The sequence below is a fragment of the Python bivittatus genome, unplaced genomic scaffold, assembly GCF_059951505.1.
Source record: "Python bivittatus isolate LINGU-HERP-01145 unplaced genomic scaffold, Pbiv_v1 ctg000080_np1212, whole genome shotgun sequence".
In the NCBI taxonomy this organism is placed as follows: Eukaryota; Metazoa; Chordata; class Lepidosauria; order Squamata; family Pythonidae; genus Python; species Python bivittatus.
Genome location: NW_028277035.1, coordinates 54,059,647 through 54,080,473, shown reverse-complemented (window position 1 = coordinate 54,080,473; position 20,827 = coordinate 54,059,647). Strand labels below are relative to the sequence as shown.

Genomic DNA, 20,827 nt, shown 5'->3' with positions numbered 1-20,827 from the left:
ATAGATAATTTATACTGTCCCCTGATCTCTCTTCTTCTTTATTAAGTTGGATGAGGACAGAACCCTTCAAACAGAATATGCTTTCAGACACAGCAATAATCTGTAATAGGTTGTCAGGGAACTGTCACCCCTAAACTAAGATACATAGCCCTCCTCTATCCCAAGTTTATAATTTTTCTACTGGGTAAACACTAGTTCCTGGAAGTATGTCAGCTCTTTCCTTACAAGAAGACACAGATTGCCTGAGCACATCCAGACCTCCCTTTCTAGTAAATATCTTTATTACTTTACACAAAGAATAAGACAGAAGGAGCATGACATTGTAGCTGCAGTTATTGCTGAATTATTGATTTAATTTAGCCATATGGACTGACTCAAATGGCTCTTTATTTTCGGTATGTCTCCCTACCATTCTTTCACCAATATAGATGGGCAAAGGACCTTGATGAGTTAAACAAGCTGCTTTTAGCATTTTCAAAGAGATTATATATACATCATAATCTGCATATCAATCCTTATCTAGTCAAAATGACGACATCAGTGCTGGAGAAGGAAGTACAGGCATCTTAAGAAAATGTTAGAAAAATATTGGGGAATAATAAATACACAGCTAAATGATACACAAGTCAGCTATCACAGACTGGCCTTCTCTGTTAGTTTATGCAATGGGAAATGTGTTTGGTCCCGACTGTCATCTTGTTTAATGCTGGGAAAGGTGGATGGGAAGAGAAGAAGAAGATGACCAACAGCAAGGTGGGTGGATGTTATTACAGCAGCAGTGGGTGCCCTCTTGCGAAAACTGAAGGGTCAGGCTGGGGACTGATCATTCTGGAGAAGTTCTCCTTATATGGCTGTTAAGAGTTGACACCAGTTTGATGGCACATAATCACACTGTTTAACTAAAAGGTGTATCTTTCTCTTGCCGGGTCTTCATTATTCAATTTTAGGAATCATTTTAAAGTACATTGAAATTGTAATTATTGCTGATCACCCTGAGGACTGATTTGAGTTGAAAGTTCAGTTTTAAAATGAATGAAGAACTAACTGACTGGAATAGGCATTAATAATTCAGATCATTATCAGGCTGAGAAAAGTAATGGGATGGTGGAGAAGGTACACATCCCCCCCCCCCCATGAACCAGCATCAGGGATTATAAGTGTTAGAAACTGCACTGGATAATTACCAGTTTTAGTTTTGCATCCAACAGAATCCCAGTCAATCCTTGTATCCACCTGTAAGCAAACACACATACTACCTGTTCGGCTAGCAAAAATGGCTTGTTTTTTATTAAACGTCAGGGAAACATGAAAAATAGTTAACGGGTAAAATGTGAAAAAAGGCAAGCAAGGGAGAGAGAGAAAGAGATGAACTACAAAGGAAGAGATAGAAGGACAGAGAACATTATGAACTCCAAGCCACAGGAAATAATACTGTAGATAATTAGTAATGGACAATCCCAAAAGGAGTGGCCTTTGTTATTCCAGCTTTAATGTAATGCACGTAACATAACATATGTACATAATAAAAGAAGAATAGAGATCTCCCTTCTGCACCTTAGAATAGGGAAAAATTTGGTGGGCAGGAATTACGTTTAAGTCCAGTCCTATAGACAACCAATTCAAAAGGACTTTTCAGGGGAAAAATTACAAAAACTGGATCTCCTTATGGGGAGGAGGCATCAGTTCTGTTATTATCTGTGTGGTAGAGGAAAGAGATGAATTCATTGAATTGCCAGATTAAGGTTCCCAGTGGCCAAATAAATATCTGAACGTTGCGTATATTTTGAGGGCACAAATTAAGGAGCAGCAGTAAGTCTTTCACTGGGGTTGAATTAGTCTTACTTAGTGCCACTTTTACTTTGAATAACCTCTGACATTCCATGGCTTTTGCACTGAAATGATTCTCTGGTCACTGAGCTTTGCAGGGAGCTGCCCTAGTGGAAACGTGACAGCTATTGCCAGGGAAGAAAAGGCGTCAGGGAGGGACTGGAGGCAATGGCACCGAGACAACCCCCCGCAACATTTCAGATTCTTCCTTGTGTAATAGAAATATTATTGTAAACAACTGTCCCATGTGCTTAAAAACATGTACCAAATTGTACATCATGCGCGCAAAACATTTTTATTTATTTAATTTAAAACATCTATATAGCTGCCAAACTCTGGGCGGCTCATAACCAACTCTATTATGACCCCACCCCCACGTTCTACTCGTTATTACCCTGTTCCGTTTTGTGACAATAATGTTTTCTGAACTTTGGTGTGGAAAGCTGTAGAATTCATCCAGATCTCACATGCAGTGTCTGTCTACATGCAGCTCTCTACAAATGAGACAGGTTGCAACAAATTGTATTAGGAAAATATAGCTGCCGGCTAGTCCTTTCATAATTCATATTGTGGCGTGCTTGATTTTTACTGTTGATTTTCCACCTTTAGGAATAAACTTTACTTCTCCCATATGGGCTCTTGTACTAATAAAAGAGTCAATCTTGCTGGCTTTAGAACAAGCAATGTATCCTCTCTATGTATAAGATTAGCTTTTTACTGCAGGTGAAGTTACCGTGGAAACAACAGTTTGGTTTATCCCAAAAGCTTAAAATATTCCCTCCTTCCAGTAAAATAAATAGTTTCATGGTAGTGCATTTTAAATAAAATCAGCTGTAGATATTCATTAATGCAGGGAAATCAAGCTAAATACAAGTTTAATTTACGGTGTAAAGGAGGTTAATCAGCTTTCTCCTTTATTTATGAATACACAGTATTTCTGCTATATTTTTCTGCAAGGAAGGAATGTGGGAAATGAGTACAGAGAATGACTCATTTTATAGTTTTCTGTAATGCAAAGATATATAATCTTTTTATGACGAATCAGCAACTATTTCTGATCTCTGGGTATTTGTTGGAGAATAGCTTGCCAAGAAATAGCCTGCCCAGAAGAAATAAAAGAGATTATTTGAATAGCCTATCTTCTATATTTGGGGAAAGTAATTGCTGAATTTATTGTGCTTCCACACTTTGAATGTTCTCATGTCTTCCTTCCACCCCCTCCTGTAGGATTACCACCAGTAAAAACATTTCAACTACTCATATGATTTGATAAGGATCAAATGAGGCACCATCAAAGAAAGCAATCACTTTCTAGATGAGTAGGATACTTGAAATTATGGCAGATCATGTGTATTTGTAAATTGAAAAGGAAGTGACTGGATCATGACTTTTAAAAATAAAAATGTCTAATTTACATGATCATTGAGGTTTCCTTAAACTTAAGTTTTACATTAAATGCTTTTTTCAGATACTGTATCATACTGGATTATCTTGATTTGCATGTCAGTAAATAAACAATAGGCATCTGTTGAGAAAATGGATCACCAACTTTTTGATGTCAGGGCACATTTTGAATTTTGAGAACATGTTATGGGCACTCCCTTAAAATGTTTGCCATGGAGGATGTCGATAATAATCAATTACTAATATATTAGAAGGTAAAAAAAAGTCCTCCGCTGCATTCATTCATCATTTTGTTTTCTAAGAACATCGTTTCTCAAAGGCTTAGTTAGAAATAGAGGTTATGCTTAAGGCTGATATTTCACAGTGTGATATTTACCCATTCATTTTTTAAAATTAAAAAAGCTAAATAGAATCAAATTAAGTAAGGCAGGGAGGTTGATATATGCCAGGGAACATGTTAGTTATGTAGTATCCTGGGGTTTAGAATATATAAACAGAAACTGTTGGCACAATTTAAGATGATCTGCTGCTCATGGAATCCTGTTGGCTGAGCTACACTTAAAATCTAATTTTGCATAGTATTACTTGAGTTGAATATACTGGTTTGCAGAACACTGAACTTTCTGTGGCTATTGAATGTGCTCAGTCCTCACTGGACGCTTTTTTTTTTTTTTTTTTTTACTCCCCTTAAGATTTTTTCCCCTGAAGATATTTTTGTTATGTTTTGTTTTTGATACTTCTGCAAAGAGATTGATTTCATCCAAGGGTGCTGTCATATATGGATGCTCTGTAGGTTTTAAGATGGTAGACCCCAGCAGGAAGCAGGCCAATTACCACTGAGAAAAGATTTTTCATTATAAAAGTGATAATAGATGAAATAAACTTTGCCTTCCCTGAAAAAGTGATATATATGATCTCTAATTCCAATTTCTTATCCTCTCTCTGTGTCTTCCATTCTCTATGAAATAGATATTCCTACATTCTTACTTTATCACTTCTACTGTATTATAGTTCTGCTCGCTATTCTTACCTTCCATTTCTATTCCTTACTTCTCTATAATTTGTTTATCTTCATGCTTTGGTCTTATACTGGGGTTTAGCCTCTGTTGACTTGATCTTAATTTCCTGGGTCTCCTATTTTAGCTTCAGCCGCAGTCCTCCAGTATGCTCCTGTGCTTGTAGGCTGCAGGGTAGGTAGTGGAGGTAGTCTTGTATTCACTGGGTTCATTCCTGCTAACTCATCAAGCCAGGTGCCGATGCTGTTTTTGGCCTCTTGTTCCCTCTTCTCCCATTTGAAAGAGGTTGCTGCTACTGTGTTGTCTGGCCTTCACTGACCTCTACACTGTCCTGTTTCCTGCTGAAGCTGCTGCTGCCATGGCCAGATCTTCTCATTTGTGCCCCCTCCCCAGATGTCTGGGCTCACCATTCTCCATTGCTGGGTTGCTGCTGAAGCAATTTCCTCTCAACATCACATGCATCCTGTGGCTACACCTTTGCTCACCCTGGGCCTCTTTGGCTTCGTCTTTTGCGGCCTACTTATGCATGGCCCCTCGCATACAGCAAGTTTTTCTTCCATGGCCACTGCTCCAACTGAGGTAGCTGACCCCCACTTTTTAAAGGACTGACTGCTTTTTCTTACCTGAGTAGGGTCCTTAATAGCTATGGGTATGAGAGAGAAAAAGGGGTAGGAATTTCTGCTGCTGTAGCACCACTTTGGCTATGCAGGGATCAATACAGAAAGACTGTGCTCACTATCAGTCTTATGAGGAATTCAGACTATTTTGGGCTGTTTCAGGAAACACACCAATATTGTAAAAGAAAGACAATGGGAAAAGGAGCATAATTCAAAAGCAAGAAGAGACTGCCCAGAGAGCCCATGTGTTCTGAGGGACTGCACTCAATTGTATAGGATGAAAAAGCTAATCTCATTAACAGTTGCTGTTTCCTTGGGGTATGTTCTGAAAGCTGCTGATTGCACAGTATAGATGATTTAAGCGCCTGCTTTCTGCTGAGTAAGCAGAGACTGTAAAAGGAATATAAGCAGGCAGATTCTAGAAAGAAAGCTCACTGAGCAAGTGACAAGAGAAGAGTTGGCCAGTAGACTTAAATGAGGTAGATAAAATTTCTGTTTAACTAGAGAGTGTGTATTTGGCTAATCAGGGAAACTTAGAAGAAATAAAAGTCTTAAGAAACAAATGTGAAAATAAATGGACAGATGTCTCTAATTGTTTTCTGCAACAAGTATGACTTATTAGTGTTCCTCTCCCAAAATTAATTTGGCATACATTTAGAGTAGATCAGCTGATGACAGAAGATGAAGATTGATCAAATCAAACAGATGCAACAACAGGAGATGAAAGAGGAAGCAAGTTTTCATTGGATAAAAGTGACAACCAGTAGCAAGAAATGCAGAAGGTATTGTTAAATTAGAAGCAGCTTTCAGACATTCTCTCTCTCTCTCTCTCTCTCTCTCTCTCTCACACACACACACACACACACACACATAGTCTCTGAGGCTTCAGGAGAAGAAAAAAGATACTGTGGAAAATGAAACTGCATGGTGAATCCCAGAGGAGATTCATCTGCATCCTGCAAGAAGACAAAGAGAAGGGTCCTGGTAGTTGGTGACTCACTGTTACAGTATAAGGAACCAGTATTGGCTAGAGACACTGGCTTGTGAAATGTGTTGTCTGCCAAGAGCAAGGATATGGCAGAACATCTTCCACGGCTTGTCACTACCATGGACAATTATCCCTTTCTGCTAATCTGTGTGTCACAAATGATGCTATAAAGAACACCAACAACCATATCGCCTGTCAGCCCTTCTAGGTAGCTCAGGTCAAGAAACAGGCATGGCAGGGATTCCTGGAAAGCTCTTTATTGTAGTAAGGTACAATAACAGAATCTTGAAAGCCTGTCCAAGTTTCTCTCTGTCCCAACTTACACTAAACAAAATCAAAAGGAGGAGTATTTTCAGTTTCTTTCTCATACTTCCACTTATTTCAGGACTATGTAATCCTTTTTCAAAGATCCCCCCTTAATGGCTTGGTCCTTGCTCCTCCCCCCTCAAATGGCTCTCCCATATCTTCCCCAAGGTCAGCTCTACATTCTTTTACATCTTCATGGATTTTGAAACTCTGGAAAAGTTGCTCAAGTACCTACCGTCTCAGGTGGCTTCCTTATCCACCCTATCATTTCATAGAGCAGGACTGAAAAGTAAAAGAATAATACCGTTATTGAGGGACTGTATAGGCAAATGTCAGTGGGAGAAATTTGATTTCAGGGGCCCTGTGGTCAGTTATCTGCGAACATGAAATGGATTGCATCTCCCAAGGGACTGGTAAGAGGCATTTCACTAAACCGTGACAATCTTGCCTTAATTTGTAAAGTTAGTTACAGGAAAATTAAAGCTGAAGATAAATTGAGAGGTGAAGGATGCTAAGAAGAAGAAGAAGACCTTCAGATATATTTACATAAAATAAACTAAAGATGTAATAATACTGACCAATCAGTAAAGTCGACAAAATTGCTATTTTGGCTCAGAAAGGTATGTGCTCCATCAGGCTACTTTGAGGAGCAATATGAAGTAATGCTTCAAATGCTTTCTATACTTTCCATCTGCCCTCTCATCTCTTGGCTGGCATTCAGTCCAATCCTATTCTCCAATCTGATTGAAGCAATTTCTTTTTTCTTGTATTAGGGCTTAAATGTGGCATTTTTAAACAGGATGCCATCCAGGCCAATTCTTGGTCCTGCTGAGAGGCAGTTCTGGTGAGAACCATGTATAAAGAACATCTAGGCATAAGAAAAAGGGGAAAGAAATGTCAGTGTCTTCCAGCATTTCTTTTGTTTACATTGAACGGTATTCATTCTCCAGGGGTTACTATTTCCTCAAGAGGCAGGGTAATAAGAGGAGGAAGTAACTCTACTTATCTCAGAAATGAGAGAGAGCAATGAACACCTTTACTAATGCTAAGTATGCGGCTGCACAAGAAGGTACCCTCTTTCCTAATATGTTTGTCACGAATAATGATTTTGCTCAAACTATTAACATAAATCTAGGTGTTTTTTTTTTTCTCCCTTGCAAATGAACTTGTTATTCCCTCTTGCTGGGCTCAGATGCTGATCTTCATGTTAAGTGTCTCTGGACACTCTGTGGGCTCTCATCCCACTGGAAAACTCATCCGTGTGATAGAATTTCAAAATGAGAGGGAAAAAACCCTGTAGGAAAAAAGAAAACACAGAGAACAAGTAGAGCAGCTTTGCCATTAACTGGCAGTCAGTAGTTCAATAAAGAATAGAACTAAATGAATATACTTGTCAGTTGAGCACAGATAACACAAAAAGGTCATATTGCCCTTTTTTGGTAATCTTCCATTGTTCAAATTATTGAGTCATTTTTATTCCCAAGAGGGTGGCATCTGAGTACCTCCTTTATATGCTGCATGATGGATTTTTTTACTTTTAGTTGCTGCATGCGCATTTAATCATGCTATGTATGATTTGATCCTAAAGTAAGTACCAAGTTCCTAGAAAAAGCCCATGCTCCTCTCAGCTCCAAAAGGAATAGAGCATCTTTCAGAAGGGCCAAAGACCTGCTCGGTCTCTTGAATTCAGTTCCTCTCCTCCAGCTTCACTCTCAAATTTGCCTAGCTAAGCCTCCCACCCAGCCATTAACTTACTAGAGGGGGATTATCCTTATTCTTCAGGCACCTCGAACAAGATTGTCCCCAGACTGCCACAGCTTCTCTCATTCCCAGACTCTGGTTTGACACTGATTGCATCAGAGCAAAGAAGGCCCAGCTTGTGGCCAGGAATCTCTTCCATGCTAACAATTCCCAGGTATATTCCATTCTCTCTTGGAGCAAAAGAAGAGCCACAAAGCTGATGAAAGAAAGGAAGGGAGGGAGGGAGGGATTTTGTTATTCAGACTAAGTCCCATATAGGAAAATGGGAGTAATATCTAATCTTCACTAATTGTTTGTAAGCACCTGAGAAAGGAAAATAGTTTCCTCCTGTGCTTTCTTCCCAGCATGCAGCTGGTTTCATCATTAGGAAAACTGCCATAAGTCACTCGTCATCTCTGCTATACACACTTACTGCTATTTTATTGTTTTTTTTATTTATCTATCATATTTATATGCCACCTATCTCACAGAAATGTGACTCATGTTATCATGTCCCATAAGCATCATAGCTTCCCATTTTGTTGCCTTACCTCATATTCAATACTGACGTGCTTCTGACACAGTCTCTTTACAGTAATTTACATCTTAAATAAAGACTCCTTTAAACTAAACTCTACTCTGGGTGACTAGATGGATATGTGCCTGCAATTTATTTGGAAGAATTAGAAGTCATTACCATAGTCTTCTGGATTTTTTTTCAACTTTCCAATCTAGCCTCCATCCTCGGGATTTTCAGGTTGTCTCCCATCCATGCACTAACCAGGTCCAGCTTTTTTTAAATTGGTCAAGATTGGCTAAATGCTGTCAACCTTCAATGTCTATCTGTGTTTCATTCATTTCCCTGGGTCATATGTAGACTGGCCACTAATCTCTATTTCTTAAATGCAGGAAGGAGTCCTTCCAATTAAGTGACTTGTGAAAAATGTGTGCTTTTTTGGAGCATGAAAGATACTCCATCAACATCTTATGATTACTTAAGAATGCTGCACTTGCATAATCATGCATGTGAGTGGGGGAAAGGTAGAAATTTAAAGGTAGAAATTGCTGTTTTACCCTCCAGTCAAGGTTGTCAATCAGCTCAATATATGCAGAGCTGAAAAATGTGTGTGTGTGTGTCTGTCTATCTCTCATATCTCCAATGAATGTATATTTAGACAAACATATTACCAAGTGATTAGTAAAGATAAAGGACAGTGCAAAGTATGTTTTAAATATATTCTTAAATTTCGTTCTGTTTACTAAATCAAAACTACTGGTGGAAAATGACTTGCTAAAAAGACAACATTTCAGTGCTGAAAGCCTGCTGTTGTTTTTCTTGTTGAATGCCGGAAATCTTTTGCATTAGAGTTCACATTACTTTGGATATAAAAATTAAAGATTTACCAATGTTTATAAAGCAAGCAACCTAATAGCCATTAGATATTCATTAATGTAATAGGACCACCTTATTCACTTGTTAGCTAAAAACGTGGCCTTCCTTTATAAGGGAATAATGAGCCATGCAGCATTTGCTAAGTAGTGAATGATGAAGGTTTTTATGCCACAAATGGATCCATTAAACTCTGCCTTCCAAGAAAAGTCAGGAAGAACTAAATAAAGATGCAAAGACTTGCTGACACACTAATTTCTGTCATCACAAAGAATCTACTCCTGAATTTTAAACTTTTCATCTTCCTAGGAGTTTATGTCAGCCAAGAGTTCTCACTCAAGGCACAAATGACCAGGCTCAAATGATCCTACTTTGGACACATTCTGCGAAGACCCAGCTCTCCGGAAAAGGCTCTAATGCTGGGAAAGGTGGAAGGAAAGAGAAGAAGAGGATGATCAGCAGCAAAGTGGATGGACTCAGTTACAGTGGTGATAGTGGCGCTGTTGGAAGAGCTGAAGGTTAGGGACAGATCACATGGAGAAAATTATGTGGTTGCTAAGAGTTGACAACAACGTAATGGGACATAATCAATTAAAAAAATAGTATTGAATGGTATTCTATGACATTGATTATGATGCGAACATTGATGGTGAAGTGCAACAATTCTCTAAAAGGGCAGTTATGAAATAATTTCTTAAAATGCAACTGGTCAATATGAACCAGCCACAAAAAGCTCTGGGATTTACAACTCTAATCATACAAAACCTCCCTACATTGAAAGATTATTAATTTAGAGCCAAATAGTTTCTTGCCTCCCCTTTTGTTATTAATATTTTTAATTCCATCTTTTTTTAAAAGTTCAAGGCATACATGGAGGAAGAGCAGTCAACCCTAATTTTATCTCAGCAACAACAACCCTGTTAGATAGACTGGGCTGAAATAAAGTGATTGGCCCCTAGTCATGTAGTGAACTCCACAGCTGAGAGGCACCTCAAATGTGTTGGGGTCCAACACGTAAACCTGCTGGGCTTTGGGACCATATTATGTTAAAAAAGGGGGGGGGGAATAAATACAGTATTTATGTGTTATCCTTTACTGAAGATACATTGTGGAGCCCTAGCACTGAAGATGTTATCTAGCCAGGTAACGAAATGTTTGCAAGAAAACAGCCATGCTCAGAGAACTCCAAGGACTCCACAGTTCAACCCTGAGCTACACATATTCCCTTCTATTGAAGATACATTGGCTGAGGGGTCTGTGGTATTTGATGGCAGCTCTGCCATACTGGCAGAATTTAAGACATGCTACTATATGCACAAGGTGCTGTAGATCACTGTTGGTGATGCTATAGTGCTGGTATGGATATTCTGGAAAAACTATGAAAATGCTGCCTTTGTTTTAATTCATAGAGAGAATAGGATTCATCTCTGTAAAGTCAGTGACTTTAATGGCAAGTCTTTGAACAGTGGTAGGAAGATCTTAGGAAGAACATAGCATAGTGTGTGAATGAACCCATTTCTCCTCCATGAGGAAACAAAGGACAAGAGACTGAAAACTGGATGTAGGGAAGGGGGAAAGAAAACTTATCAAGGCAGCTGGAAGTATTACCATAATTCTGGTCAGACCCATTTATAATAGTAATGGGAAATTAGTAAATATAAAGTCCTCCAAGATGCAAAGGAATGAGGCAGATTGGGATTGCCTGATTCAAAATTTTATTTTGCAGCCTGCTGTTTGGTTTGGTTTGGTTTGGTTTGGTCTGGTCTGGTCTGGTCTGGTCTGGTCTGGTTTGGCTGCTGAGAAAAGAATTTTAGAATTAGAAGAGCATGATCTGAGGTTTAGATGGCATGGTTTTCTATGGAACAAAGTTAAGGTTAATGTAGATTTCAAAAATCACTATGTTAGAAGTGCCATATTGAGAATATGGAACAGATTTAAACCCAGATTGTGCCCGAAAATGCCTTTGTGGGTCTCAGCACAAGAAGCATTTTATAGGAAAGAAACAGCAGGTAGAGAGAAATGGTTAACCTATCGAGAATTGTTAGAACAAGAGCATGGAAAAATCAAGAGAACAATTGGCTACAGAGGGATTTAGTTTTTAATGGTTTTTGTACGCATAGTTCAGAGAAAGATTTAAGGTAGATAACAGGACTTTTGGAATTGAAGAACAGAAGACAGAATTTGAAGTTGAATTAGGTACAAATAATGAACATGTAATTGCCAAAATGTATAAACTCTTACTGAAATTTGAAATGGAGGATGAACAAGTGAAAGAGTGTATGATAGAATGGGCTAAGAATTTTGGACATATTGTTGGAACAGTGGGAAAACAAGTGGTTGAAAGGATTGAAATTCAGACTTCCAGGGATAGCAACGGTGGACTGAACATGGCTCTGCTTTTGTGGAGCTGACAATCATGGTGGAAAGAGGAGCCAGTGAATGGATCGGCTCTTCAGACTACTCTCTGGATTAAGGAGAGGACAAGGATTACCCACAAGTTTGTTCCACACAGAATGTCCCTGCAAAGAGATCATAAAATAGCGATTTCCAGCAGGTCTGAGAGTTCTGGGAGCTGGGGGAAAACCATCCTGCCTAAGCTATGGTTCAGCACTTTTCAAAGAGACACTGGGTTCACCTACTTCCTCTCTTAATTATTTTAGGAAACTGCTTTTTACTGATTTCTTAGACATTAAGAACCTTCTGAAGGACAAGTTTTATTACACTGGGAGAATCTTCTTCTACCCTGGATGAAAGAAGCTCCATGTAAATGTAAGGATTAAAAAGAAAAGTGTTACTTTTTGGAAAACAGCCAAAGGGAGTCTAGAATGCAGATTTTGGAAAGTTAAAGGGTTAGATGGACTTGAAAGAATATTTCCTGTGGGGTGTTTTAAAATTTATAAAAGACTATATGAAGATTTTGAAATTAATTGTAAGAAATCCTCCCATGGGAAAGTTTTGTTGACTGGAAAATAAACAGATGATAAGAGGGAACCAGAGAGAACAAACAATTACAATTAAAGGAGAAGAGACCCATTAATACAATGGAGCAATACTATTTGACTGTAGAAGAAATTAAGGCTGTTTGGGAACAATGTACTCAGAAATTACTTACAAGATTGTCTGATACTACAACAGAAGATATAGAACAACAGATTTTATTGGATAAAATAGAGACTGAGGTTGATTTGAATGTGGATTTGGAGTTTTAAAAAATGCTGGATTATAAAAGTGATATGGAAAAAGATGCTGTGGATCTAAAAATAGATTTTAAAATGCCAGAGTATAAGAGTGATATGGAAAAAGATGTCAAAATGGATCTACAAATGAAACCAGCTGATGTCATAATAATTAAAGGAGACATACAAATAATAAATCAGAAGAATGATTTGGAAACCCTTCTTATCTTGGATTTACAAAAGGAACATGTTAAACCAACAAAGCTGTTCCTGAAAGGAGGCAAAGAGAAAATGGTAATAAATCAACTCGTGGGACATTCTTTGACAGGATTAAAGATCAAGCTCTTTAAAAGTAAGTAGAAGGTTTACAAAGTGAACTTATTTGACCCGGGTTAAAATATATGTTGTGGTTTCCGTTAGCTATTACTGGGATTTTTTTTTTAAACCAGGATTGAATGACAAGGTTTTAAGGATCTGTTTATAAGTGGGGAGAGATTTCTTTTGCTTTACTTCTTAGAGAAAGTGATAAATTGGATTACAAAATGGATTTCTTTGATTAAGGTTAAAATACATATGTTACTATTTCTGGTAGCTCTTAATAGACTTTTACTGATTAGGATTGAATGATGAATTTTTACAATTTGATTATTGATAAAGGATCAGATATGGGAAGAAGAGTTTTTTTTAAAATTTAAATACCAGAGAAGGTGTTAAGTTACTGAAATTGTTTATACTTGTCTGGAGGGAGGGGGGAATCATCTTTTATATATCTTCTTTTTCCTTTCCTTTTTCCTTTCTTTTTTCTATTTCTTTACACTTTTTTCTTTATTTTTTATATTTTCCTTAGTTTGTATTAGTCTTTTATCTTTGTATTTGTAAACTCTAATAAAATTATTTTTTTTTAAAAAAAAGAAAGGATTTAAATTCACATTATGTTATAATCTAAAAGAGAATTTTTATAAAAAAATGTACTGTTGATATAAGACTCCAGAAAAATTATCTAGAATGTATAAAGGTATTTCAAATTTATGCTAGAAATGTAGACAACATGAAGGGTCATTTTATTATGCTTGGTGGACTTGTAAAAAAGCCAGAAAATTTTGAATTTAAATACATATACTGATACAAAGAATTTTATAGACTAAGATTCAACTGAAACTAGAACTTTTTTTGTTGGGATTAATGGATAGACAACTAGAAAAAAGCCATGGCAGATTGTTTTTATATATGATCACTGCTGTGAGACAACTATATGTGCAAAAATGGAAAGAGGAATGGTTGTTGGAGATGATGGATCTAGCAGAGATGGCAAAATTAACTGGTTTGCTTAGAAAAAGTTCAACTATACACTTATTAGTGACTGGAAACCCCTTATGGACTTTTTGCTGAAAAAAGAAAAAAAATGAACTGATGATTTATGGATTTGATTATTAGAAAAGGTAGATTATGGAAAGAAGGAAACTTTGATGTAATGTCACAGAAGAGGGCAAAATATAAATGTACTTGTAACTGCTGTTAAGAAGACCAGAAGCCACTTCTTTATTATTCTTTCTTTTTTTCTTTTTTCTTTTTTTCTTTTTTTTCTTTTTCCTTCTTTTCTACTTTTTTTTTCTATATTTCTTTTTCACTATTCTATTATTTTTTCCATTTCTCTTATCTTTAACTCAAAATTTGTATTGTTTTTACTCTGTGGAAAAAATTCTTTAATAAAAACTATACATAAAAGTTGCACTCCACACATGTTTGCTTTACACTGATGAATGATTGAACCAATGGATGAAGCAATTGGACAAATGACATCAAAAAACTTTCCCTGACAAAATTCATTGAACAAAGGACTTGCCTACTCTAACAACCAATATATACAATTTATTCTGCATCTTCTAAGAAGGATGTTTCTAAAGTGTATTTCAAAACAGACTAACAAATAACAGATAGAATTTTTATTTATTTCTTAATTAAATTGATTTATATGGCTGTACATCTTGCAGAGGTGACTCTGGACAGCTTTTGACTGAATGATTATGTGCCATCAAGATGTTTTTGACTCCTAGCAACCATATAGATAGATTTTCTCCATGACAATTTTTCTCTGACCTGGTCTGTCAGGACTTCCAATGGTGCCCCCATCGCCACTGTAACTGATTCCATCCACCTTGCTGCTGTCCATCTTCTTTTCCTTCCTTGACTGGACAGCTAGCAACACATTAAAAACAATATAAAAGCAATATCAACAAAACATAAAAAATATTTAATGGTGGCCAAGAACGAACTCAATAAGCACTTAATAATACAGTAAGTTCATCTCATGGGCCATCTAACCTTGTAGTTAATGTAGGTTAATTAAACACGTAATCTTTTACGGTAGCTTAGACGGACATGATTAGAAGCCCTACTATACTAGCGTAATGTAGGATTCCCAGCCATATGCAAAATATGCAGAAATATGCCATAGGGAAGAAAGAACTGCTTGATACCTAAAGGATCATAGCCAGATCATGGCCTGATTTCCTCTTAAAATCTGCAACCAATTATCAGCCTATTTCTACAGCTTCTTTGACTGAGATTTGTTTTTCCAAAGAGTTTGCCTGGATTTAGTTCATGCTAATTCCCGTAGTTTCTGTTCTTGAGAGCAAATAATTCTCTCTCTTGCCGCTGGCCATAATTCTTTGGCATGTTTTTAAACTGTTCATTCATTCATTCATTCATTCATTCATTCATTCATTCATTCATTCATTCATTCATTCAATTTATATGGCTGCCCATCTCAAAAAAGCAACTCTGGGTGGCTGTTTATAGTATTGACCCATTTGCCATTTGGTGAACTGATCAGTATTTTGGAATCAGTGGTGGTCAGAACTAAATCCAAAAATAAATGGTCATATCTGCTTTCTCTTTGGCTTATCTCTCTTCCAATTCTTCTCTTGTTCATATATTCTCTTCTCTCCTCTACTCTCACAAATTTGAATAAAGACATACTCACCAGCGTAATTTATCTGGGGAACTACAGCAACCCAGCCTTAAGAGTCCTCTGTCCCAGGATGGATAATCTCTGCTCCGTAGAATGTCTTTTTTAAAGACATTTTTTTTAAAAAATCAGCAACTGACATCTTTAAAAGACATCAATAAACCAAAAATATTGTTAATTATACCCTGGGGAAGCTTGTGACACTACAAACTAGGGCTGGAGGGTCTGCATGTGAGGTTCTGCATGTTACCCATCCCTGCATGATCTTCTATTCTCTCAATTTCACTTCATCCAGTCTTCACACTTCCCTTCCCAGCCTCACAGTTCCCTGCCTTCCTATATCTATCATTTCCTTCCTCACAGTCACATATTTTTTAATGAAACACTTATCTTTGATTCAGTTTTCCTCCAGTGCTGAAATTTGTTTCTCCACCGAGAGCTCAGAAGAAAGGGTGATGCTTTTTTGAGGGGAGAGGGGGTGGGGGAGTGGTTTGCACTACTCTTTATACCAACCTAGCACACAATGAAAAGCTACTAATTTGAAGAGGTTGTTTCTGAGAACTTAGCAGGGCTTGTGTACTGGGCCCTGGATCAAAAACTCTGTAAGGAATTGTGGCTTGCCCTCCAGTGCTACAGGCAGTAGACACCTTTTGGCTGGAAGTGTCTTTTGTTCTGAACTTCTTACAGCATCTCCAAATGATGATGCAGAGCTGACTGCAGTCTTTCTGGTGAGATCTTGCTGGATGGAAGAGTATATGTGTGCTTATCCCTCTCCTTTAAGCAGCACAAAGTTCCAGACTGAGTTTCTTTCAGAAGGAAGACTCGTGTCCATAATATTTGAGTTTTTTTTAACTAAAAATAGGTTGACCTACAGAGATTAAAGATATTCAAACAATAAAAGAGATAAACCAATAAGTCAATAAAGAGAGCCAGTTTGGTCTAGTGGTTAAGGCTCCAGGCTAGAAACCAGGAGACTGTGAGTTCTAGTCTCGCCTTAGGCATGAAAGCCAGCTGGATGACCTTGGGCCAGTCCCTCTCTCAGCCCAACTCACCTCACAGGGTTGTTGTTGTGGGAAAAATAGGAGGAGGAAGGACTATTAAGTATGTTCGCCACCTTGAGTTATTTATAAAAATAATAAAGGCGGGATAAAAAATCTTTTAAAAACCCCAAACCCATACAGCTGGCACCTCAAATTATTTCCATTGTCTTAAACTCTGTTCAGACCTCTCCCTGTATTTGCTTGATTTTTATTTCCCAAGTCATAAAAATACAAATGGAGAATTCTGTTAAACAGCATCTGGCTCTCCATGGGTGTATTGGACTCTTGGCAAATGCCCAACCCAGCCACCCTGTGGGGCCAGTGCTGATCCAAGTCGTTGAGTCTTGTCCCGTAGATTTCAGAGAGATTTAATAGGCTATTTATATATCTGAACAGCATTTGGGTCACATATGCATGTACTTCTTTCTTTCTTCAGGATATTTTGTACTCATATGAGCAATTTATGATAATGCTCTTATAAATCCATTAATTCGACCACCAAAGTATTCATTCTTACAATAGATTTGTCTAATAATTACCAGATGTTGTTTTTTTTTAGAGTAATGGAGCTTCTCAGTTATTACAGTACAATGCAAGATATTATATAAAATGAGAGAAATCAACTGAATATAACAAAGGAGGGCTTTATATAAATATAAAAAAGAGTGTTAAGTAAATGCATTCGCTGAGATTTGTCACTGATTAATCCTTTCACTAGACAAAACTAACACTGAAAAAGAAAAAAACATGCTTATTTCAATATGATAAATGTACAAAAAAGATTTATTGTTAGAACAAACTAACAGAAGTAAGGAACTCTGATATTCATCAGGCCAAGTCCTGCTGGAAATAAGAATTATTTGATAAATATATTTTTAGTTGGGTGCTTGATATTCTGGAAAACAGGATTATGCAAAAGTATTCAAGCAAGTATTTTAAAATAAATACTATTAGGTAAAGTAATCAAAGGAAAAAATGCTCAGTTTACTGATTCTAGGCAATGTGGCCATATTCACTCACTTCTCAGGGATGTGCCAATTCTGGTAGGGTGGAAAAGCTACTACAGTGCCCACAACTTCCTTTCATGGGCACTCAAAGAGGAAAGTGGTAATAGTGTAGACTAACCAGAAATGAGGTGTTTACCCCCAACCCATGTGAACTTGGCATCATGACCTGGTGATGTTTTGTTTGTTTACTTTGATGACATCACTGATTAAACAAACAGATAAGCCCCCATTACAATTAGTATATACTATTAGTACTGAGGAACATGGATTGAAAGAGTGGCCACCATTAGCAGCAGAGCAGCCTTCAGAACTGGATGGTTTCCAGCAGCGTGGGCGGCAGCCATTTCTAGCTATCATATCTGGAGGACACCAAACTACAAAAGGACCTGACCCAAGTTTTTTAGGATTAATTTCTAAATAGGCAGAAGAAACACTCTCTTCCAAAAACATGTATACCATGGTAAGACTGTCATTACCTTGATTGCGTATGTTTTCGCTGAAAGGTTTGCTGTTTCAGTAGGAAAAACTGGGTATCTTAAAGCATATACCTAATCAATCATCTAAAACAGTGATTCAGCATATTCATGAATTCCAATATATTCCTCCTTATTTTGCACAGAGTTGGGATTTTAAAATATTATAGTTAAAAACTGATTCTGGCATCTACGAAATTAAATATTCTCTGACTCTATCTATGGCTCAGTCTATGTGTTTCAGGTCAAAGTCACTACCATGTGATTTTCCGTGACAAGGTCCTTTGAACATTTAGCTTTTGTTCCCTTTGACGTTTGGACGGCAGGAGGCTGATGAACTTTCCTCACTGCGTTTTTCATTTAAGCTCACCACCAGAGAATCTTTTTGTCCTTCCTTTAAAAAAAAGGGTTTTTTTTTTACAAGTTAGTCTATGTAGCAGAATATTTTTAATTGACTACCTTTAATACAATAAAGCAAACTAGTTAGATTTTTGCTAACATTGTATATACGTTCCAATCCAAGTGATGGTTTCTTTGGATGAGTGTTTGTCATTTGAAATTCCTTCCATAAGCATGAAAGACAGAACAAGAATTGCTTAATGAAAGGACTCTATCATTGTTAATATATTTGTGTTTTATTTATTTAATTTATATGGCCACCCATCTCATATGCATGACTCCGGATGGCTAACAGTTAAAAACATAGTTAAAAAAAAAACAACCAAAATTAAAAACACAGAAACAAAATAAGTAACATAGCAGCTGAGAACACTCATTTAACACAACCAAGATCAAGAAAGGGGCTCACCCATCTATCAGGGCCCTGGGCTTGATGGCAAAACCAGGTTTTCAGTGCCTTGGGAAAGGCCAGAGAGGCTGGGGCAAGTCTCATCTCAGAGGGATAATATTCCAGAGGGCTGGCACCATGGCAGAAAAGGGCCTCCTTCTGGATCCTGCCAGGTGGCACTCTCTTGTGCACAGGACCTGGAACATGCCTCCATGCCTCACAGGACAAGTAGACACCACTGGGGAGAGACAGTCCTGTAGGCTCAAATAATTGGAAAAATAAAAAGCAATCTTAAAAAAAAAAAAGGAGGGATCCTGATAAAAATGACAGAATTGAAATACTTACACAGAATCAAGATGGCTATGTTATCTGTGAGCTGTGGTTGGCCCTTTCCCACACTTTTACATTTTTTGGGGTTATTGTTTTAATTGTTTTTAATTTTATTTATACAAGTTTGGGTTGGTTTTTTTTTTTTCTGTTTTAACTTGTAAGCCTCCCAGAGTCATGTAATTGAGATGGGCAGCTATATAAATTGAAATTAATAAATAGTTTATTTATTAATTTATTACACTTTATAGGCCACCTGACTCCCAGCAATTCTGGGCGGTTTACAAAATGTTTAAAAAAACATTAAAACAGGAAAACAACACAAAACAAAAAAGAACAAAGATGGCAGAGATAACCAACCCAGATGGGAAGAAAAAAATAGAAGAAAAGGAGGCTTCAGTCACCCTCTCCAAAGGCCTGGTCTTCGGGGCCCTTTGAAACACCAGTAGGGTGGAGGCCATCTGAATCTCAGGGGGCACCTCATTCCAGAGGGCAGGTGCTGGTCCACAGAAGGCACACTTCCAGGGTCCTGATAGATGGCCTTGCTTAATCGAGCATGCCACCCCCACCAGACCGGATTGGCCACAACCAAGAAGGACCATTTTATCATACGTGGCGGTTAGAGACTCAGAAAGACTCAAAAGAACTGGAAAGAAATACACCAAAACATTCAAAAAATCTGAATTAAAACCACAAATATTTTTATTAGGTACGATCCCAGAGAATGTAAATGAAAGGCATAATAATTTATTAGAACATATGCTGACAAGGCCAAGAATCAATTTAGCCCAATGCTGGAAATGAGAAACCTTGCCGTCAATACAGGACTCGGAGACTAAAACGGATGTATACATGGCAGTGGAAAAACTGACTGTGTATTCCCGGCAGAAACCTAACCGGATTCAGGCAGGAATGGTTCCCTTATATCAACATATCACACAGCAAGATAAGCTAAGACACTTAGAATATGGTTTTTGAAGAAAAAGAGAAACAGTTAAGAAAAATAATGATCAAAATGATCCAAACAGAAATGACTAATAAGCATAAAAATGTTCAAGTAGCAATTAGCAGCTGGGGAAGAAATGTGTTTTGGGGGAGAGAAAGAGAGGGGGGCTACCAGAGTAAAGATTTTATTCAACAAGAAATAATATTTCAGAAATGACTTCATTACATTTTTACAGAAAAGGCCTGAGTAAATAGCTATATTGCTGAAGATGTAATGAAATTAATGCTTTATTTAAATATATGTTTGCAGAGTGTCCAACAGTTGTTCCATTTGGGAAAGAAGTTATTACATGCATTAACTCAACTTTGAGATTCAGTATTTCAAATGTTCATATTCTTTTGAAGTTTGCTCCTATGCAACTATGGGAGTTGATATCTGAACAAAGAAAGTAGATTTTCTGTACCTTACTTACAACTAAAAGACTTACTGTGCAGCATTGGAAAGACAAACATATGGTTCCAGCTATTCAGTGATGTACAGAATTGATGTCACCAGCAATTTATGAATCAATAGCTTATCAATATAGATTAGCTGTGGATGATAATACTGAATTATGGCCTCCATTCATTGAAATGTTTACCGTACAACTTTGTGCATGTATGTATGTCTGTGAATATACGTATGCTTTGTATGCTTTTCTTTTTTGGCTTTCTGTCTTTTTCTTCTTTTATAATTTTGTGCATTCTTTTTCTTTGTTTTTTGTATTTAGTTAATAAAAGAATGGAAATTCTACCATTAGCTAGCTCTTGGAGAAA

General features: G+C 37.3%; 1 long non-coding RNA gene across 1 annotated transcript in view; it reads left to right on the top strand.

Moving 5' to 3' along the window:
* LOC148216707 (uncharacterized) overlaps window positions 1-10,268 on the top strand; it is a 35,208-nt gene extending 24,940 nt beyond the window's left edge. The window contains exon 4 of the long non-coding RNA XR_015795070.1: window positions 9,598-10,268. This is a non-coding gene — a long non-coding RNA (uncharacterized LOC148216707). The remainder of the gene's footprint in view (window positions 1-9,597) is intronic.
* The last annotated feature ends 10,559 nt before the right edge of the window (window positions 10,269-20,827 follow it).